Genomic DNA, 6,053 nt, shown 5'->3' with positions numbered 1-6,053 from the left:
TAGAATCGCTAGGCAATCTATGGGATAGACTCAAAATGTCTGAACAACAATCAACATCTAGGACTGTGTCGAATGACACAATGACAGCAGAACTCCCTGCCGTCACTCCGACGATGTTTGCTGGCATACCATCTATCCCGACTAGCTCACAACTGCTAGAAGGAGTCCATCCAGGGACTATTTCGACAGTGTGGTCCGTTCCTGTTTGTTCCTCCGGAATAATATCCGGAAACTCTTATGTTGAGACTCAACAGATTGATCCATTTGGAGGTCAATTTGGGCCATCCAGTCCCCAAGGGCAAACAATCCCCTTGAGTTCCGGATTACCATCATATGGGGGGCAGTATGCCCTTTCATTAACCCCTCCGGGAGGATATCCATACGGGAGTTCTCAACAGTATTCAGGTTATACTGGAGTTACGACAAGTGGTTGGGTACCTATACCGCAACAACCAAGAGTTGTGTATTCTATGCAACAATGTGTGCCTATGTCGAACGTCCCGACAACACCAACTATTGTAACAGTGTCACAAGTTCAAACGCTGCCTGTCGTATGTCAACCTCAGATTTCTCAGGTTGTAATGCAACAGCCCCTTGACCCTGTGACTCAACCACAATGGCCAACTGGTGGGGAAACACAGGTCCAAACGGGTACAATTACCCCACATCTTGGTCCAACGGTTAGTATAGCGCAACAGAGCATGGCTTCACAACCGTGTCTGGTGCAATACCAACAACCACAATTCCAACAAGTGTACCAAGGTTCTGAGCAGCAGATATTTGCGAACAGTGGACAACCGTACATTCAAAACGTTCAAAATCAACCACTTTACAGTGGTCATGTCCACCAACCGTATCAGTCATACCAGCATCAACTACATTATGTTGGTATGCAAAGGCCAACTGCTCAGGCAATTCCATCGTACCCTGGGTATGCTTCACCTAACCTGAATCAACAGTTACCATTCGTGGCAACTTTAGAGTTACCCGATTTACACCGGTTAACAAACGATCCAATTGCTTACGCCCCTTGTTGGCCGGCGATTCCTCACAAACTTCCATCAGATATTCCTAAATTTAATGGAAATCCAGGTGAAGACCCATCAAATCATGTGATGACATTTCATCTATGGTGTTCATCAAACACACTAAACGATGACTCGATAAGGCTTCGCCTTTTTCAGAGGACGTTAACGGGTCCAGCGGCAAAATGGTATATTGAACTGCCTAGAGCTTCGTTCGACAATTTCAGCAGCTTAGCCATGACTTTCTTAACCCATTTTCAATTACCGATAAGGTATGAAACAGGAATGGAAATCTTAACCAACTTCAAACAAACAACGGCCACTCACATATCTGATCATATACATGAGTGGCGACGATGTCGTAGGATGGTAAAAACGTACGTTCCCGATCAGCTATTAGCTTAATGGTTTATCCAGTCGTTACTTCCTGCCATAACGGAAGATGTGGTGAAGGGGGGAGTCATAACGGAAGAGCAAGTTATCGCTCGTGCGCAATATCTAGACTTGGTCTATACTCAGTCTGGCACGCTCTACCTCCTAAATCAAACAATGACTCTCATGCCGGCGATGGTGTGATTAGCACGACAAACGTGAAATCGACAAAGGTTGCCTCCAAGAAAGCCCGTAAGATTTCAGATCAAAATGCAAAAGATGAAATTCTTGCTTCGGAAGTAAATGTCGTATCAGCAGATACGGGCAAAGAAACCAAACAACCAGGAAGCAAGAAGAAACAAAGCAAAGGGAAGAAGAAGAAACAGGGTGAGTCATCTCCTGAAAAAACTTCTTCAAACCCTCCTGGAAATAGGAAACAAAAATATCCATGCATGATATGCGATGAAGATCATCGGACTTTAGATTGTCCACACAGAGCTGAGCTTAAAAAATTCTTTAAGAATTCGAAAACCCCAGCAGTGTTAACTGTTCCGTTTCCGAATCCAGGAACAAATCTGGTTGAGAGTGGAAATGCTTCCCCGTCTCAAGTGCTAATGTTGTCGATTTCGAAGCAACAAAATGACGCTTTGATTTCGACAAGGAACAAATATTACGGGAATCCGCAGCTGTCAAACGACAAGGGTAAACATCAACCTAGTAGTTCGACAACAACTTTGACCGAAGTTGTGCCACTCGTCATTCCTGAACCAATGATAAAGCAGAAAAAGGGAGTAGTACATAAATCGACATTTAATCCTCGTGCCAAAGTAGCAAAGAATTATAATATAGTAGAGGACCTTGCCCAATCGCCGTCCACTATGTTGACACTTGAGGTACTGCAAAATTGCCCCTCCCAAGAGCAAGCTTTATTATCAACAATAGGTGGGATTGACCCAATGGATTCCAATCTTGTGGCCTTTGATCATAAAGGATATGACCCTCAGTTACCAGTTCAACTAGCTTTCCTTATTCAAGTGAAAGCCCTCAACAAAACTGTTCATCGAACAATTATTGATGAGGGGGCATCTACATGTATTATGTCAATGAGTTGCTGGAAAAATTTAGGGTCACCACCCTTGTCGAGATCGTCAACGACATTAAAAGCATTTGATGGACGATCATACACTCCATACGGGATTTTAAGTAACTTGCAAGTTGAACTGGGGGGCAAAATAGTAGAAATTGATGTTGAAGTAATCGATGGAAACCTCAATTACAATATCCTACTGGGAAGGCCCTAGATATATGCCATGGCTGCAGTTGTGTCGAACTACTTCAGGAAGATTGCATTTCCCTTTGAAGGAGGAATTACAATCGTCGACCAACAAACATTTCTCCCCAATAGTTCACAAGTTACGGGAAGCATTCCAATGATCCATGGAAGCGATCATTCGCTTCAAAATATTGGAGTAGGCCTCCTAAAAGACCCTGCCTTAATGGGTACTTTTTCCCTACCGCCTCCAAGTAATCTGGCGGAAGTGGCCACAGTGGAAACCTACAATATGAAATCTTATATATCTAATGGATTCGGAAGATTCCTAAACATTTTGTCAGCATGGATCATCGCCCTAATAGAAATATTGTAGCAATCAATTTTCTTGGCCTGGGGGGGCTTGCACCTTGATTTGCATTATTATGCTGGGGGCATGCAAACTTATCATCGAACAGTTTTAGCACATAGTTCATGCTCGTTAAAAAATAAACATAAGATCGAGCAAGTGTTTCAATCCACGTTTAAGCTCGTTAAAAAATGAACTACCCGGTAAATAACCACCGTGAATGTAACATAATCAGCCATTAAAGCCTTGGTCGTGTTTGCACCATCACCTCCACTTTTCCATTGGCCAATCATTCACCTCCATTTGATTGTTTACCCATTTTGAGGAACAGCTGCGAAGAGTGATTTCACTAGCCATCCTTGTGACACTGCCGTGATTGGAAAATTCCAAACCTTACCTGGAATCAGCTGCTACCCGTTTATCACTCGTTCCTCAAAAGACGAGTCTTCTTTAAGCTCTTTTCTTCTGACTCGTAAAATATGAAAAGATTGCCGAGTTTTGGCCTTCCAGCTCGTTAAAGTGACCGGAAGTGCTATCCCTCCTCTAGATTTTAATCTTTTTGGACCTGAGGGATTATTGCACAAAAATATCAAGCGCTTGTTTTGTTCGGCTCGTTAAAACTATCGAAAATCCATCCCTTCTGTATTGTTTTATACTTTTTCGGACTTAAGGGATTAGATGACGAAAAAGGAACTTTGGAGTTGTCTTTACGTACCTTTTCAGACTCTGTAAAATTGAAAAGGATCGAGTTATCTTTGTCGTTAGACTCGTTAAAAAGCATTAATAGCGACAAACTTGTCTTTAGACGAGAATGAGTTTCACTATCGCTAGGCTCGTTAAAACATAGCGATGGGTTTGCCCGAAGGGAAAATTATAGAACAAGCATATGTTATCCTCCTCAAGCTTGACAAAATTAAAGAGGTACTGGTCAGAAATGACTGGGGAAAAATTGGGAAGGAACTCAAAGAACTTTTATTGGTAGCAAGTCGCTCTTGAACATGACACTTCCACTCCGTGCCTGAGTCGGGTTGGGTTGTTTCATTCACCGGTCACATCACCATGGTCTCACCAATACCATCCACCTTTGGGGTAAATGCTACCAATCCATCACACAAGTGTCGCCGATATGTTCAAGAGAAGTCATCCAGAGAAGTCAACCGTGTCCCATCCACTACCATACATTATCCTTCATCCTTTCATGACCGCCACCATGAACCATATATCATCAGATCGTTTTCACCTCCATCAAAATCATTTGCTCCATTCCGTGTCACTGATGTGGGATACATTAAGGCCCTCCTTTGACGGATCGCTTCTTGTCGACATCAGCTCATTATCCAAGAAGTTGATCTAGGAACACCCCCTTCAGTACTTTGAAGCTTGCATGCCTCAATGGCAAGTTTCTCACTTTCGGTGATAGGTATACATCAATGACCTTTGACCGAAATATTTTGCGTGGTGTTCAATGCCAAGTCCTTTATTCACACCACGTGAATTGTACTGCAGTACCTTGAGGGTCATTATCATTATCGGTGATTCCTCTCGCGCTTGTTAACAGTTTACATCATTGACTGGTAATCAAGCGATGTCTTTCCATGTTCGACTTCAGAACATCTCTCACATGGATCGACTTGTACTTAGAGTGAAGATCGAACGAGATTGGAGACCCCGGATCTAGTTTCATCCATCCGGGCTGCGATATATATTCAGGAAAAATAAAGACATTGACATGTACAGCATTGCAGCAGATAATCATCCTACCGAAAGGATGATGATTTCATCAAAATCATCAATCTACCATCAGACGATTGTCTGTTCTATGTACAGAAAAATGAGTTTATAAAGCTGAGGATGGGAATGCCCGCCTCAGCTAGATCATGAAAGAAGTATGAAAAATAATGTATTGTATTGTATCTTATTACAGGTCTCCTCCAAGCATTGGAAGAACTTCGGATCCTCCTAATAAAGCATTTCACCCGATAAATGGCCTCATACTTTAGCGGGCAACTGTTATAGACATTTTTGTGCCTTACAGCATTGAGCATGAAATGTCCATAATCCAAGGGATCCAAAGTCCCTAAATGAGTTTTTCCTACCCCTAAAGGAACAAGGTCAACCAATGACAGCTTCTCCCAGAAGTTCTCCACCAAAAACAGCTCAAAAACAGTCAATTCAGGATCAATTCAGAGGCTCCACTAGCTATCTGCGCTGAAATGCAAGGATTACACTGGCTAGGTGCACTGCAACGTAGGTGGAAGCACTACCAGGGTGCGCTGAGCGAGAAATGACAAATGGCAAGTTCATTCAACGAGGTGGAAAGACCCTGGAAGCTTCCAGAATCTTCCTCAATGACACTTGCCTCAATGAATTCGACTAGTGATGAGTAAGAGGTTCTCAACCTCCAAGTGGAAGCAAGAACTGACAGAGAGAAGCCACAAGTCAAAACATAAGCTGACTCATCCTCTCTGCTTACATCTATATATAGATCTCTTACCTAGAGGTTCAGGAGGCTGGAATTTTGTACTTTGCAGAGAATTGTTGTTGGTTTGAGATTGAGATTAGTACATTGGGTGATTTATGCTTTGTTGGAGGAGAGGAAGGGATTCTTTTGTTGGGAGGTAGATGCTGGATCGGGACTCATTTGGTTGTATCTCCTCTTGAACCTTGTTTATCATATCAATAAAGCTACTTGAGTTTCTCCTATATGCTTATATTTCAATGATGTTTTGTTATATTTGCATATTTAGTTTATATCTGATCCTAAACTAGTTATGAATGTGAATCTATATCTTTCATGTAGTTTTCCTCTCTTGTGATCTTACAGGAACCGTGTGAAGCTGGACCAGTGAAAGAGCAGGCAGCGGGAAGCGAACGAAAGAGAGAGAGTGATTGGATCGACGAACAAGCGGAAGACACCGGTTAGTTACATCCTTCTTTCTCTATTTGCATCTCATAAAGAAGAATACTAAGATAGCTTTCCTTGTTTGTTGCTAAGGCACTATCACCTCTTAGAGTGGGATAGGGGCATTTTGAATTG

Source organism: Pinus tabuliformis, chromosome 6, assembly GCF_031772625.1.
Source record: "Pinus tabuliformis cultivar Carrire ecotype Pingquan chromosome 6, CPIR1, whole genome shotgun sequence".
Taxonomy (NCBI): Eukaryota; Viridiplantae; Streptophyta; class Pinopsida; order Pinales; family Pinaceae; genus Pinus; species Pinus tabuliformis.
The sequence above is the reverse complement of the archived record's forward strand: the minus strand, read 5'-3'. Positions refer to the sequence as shown.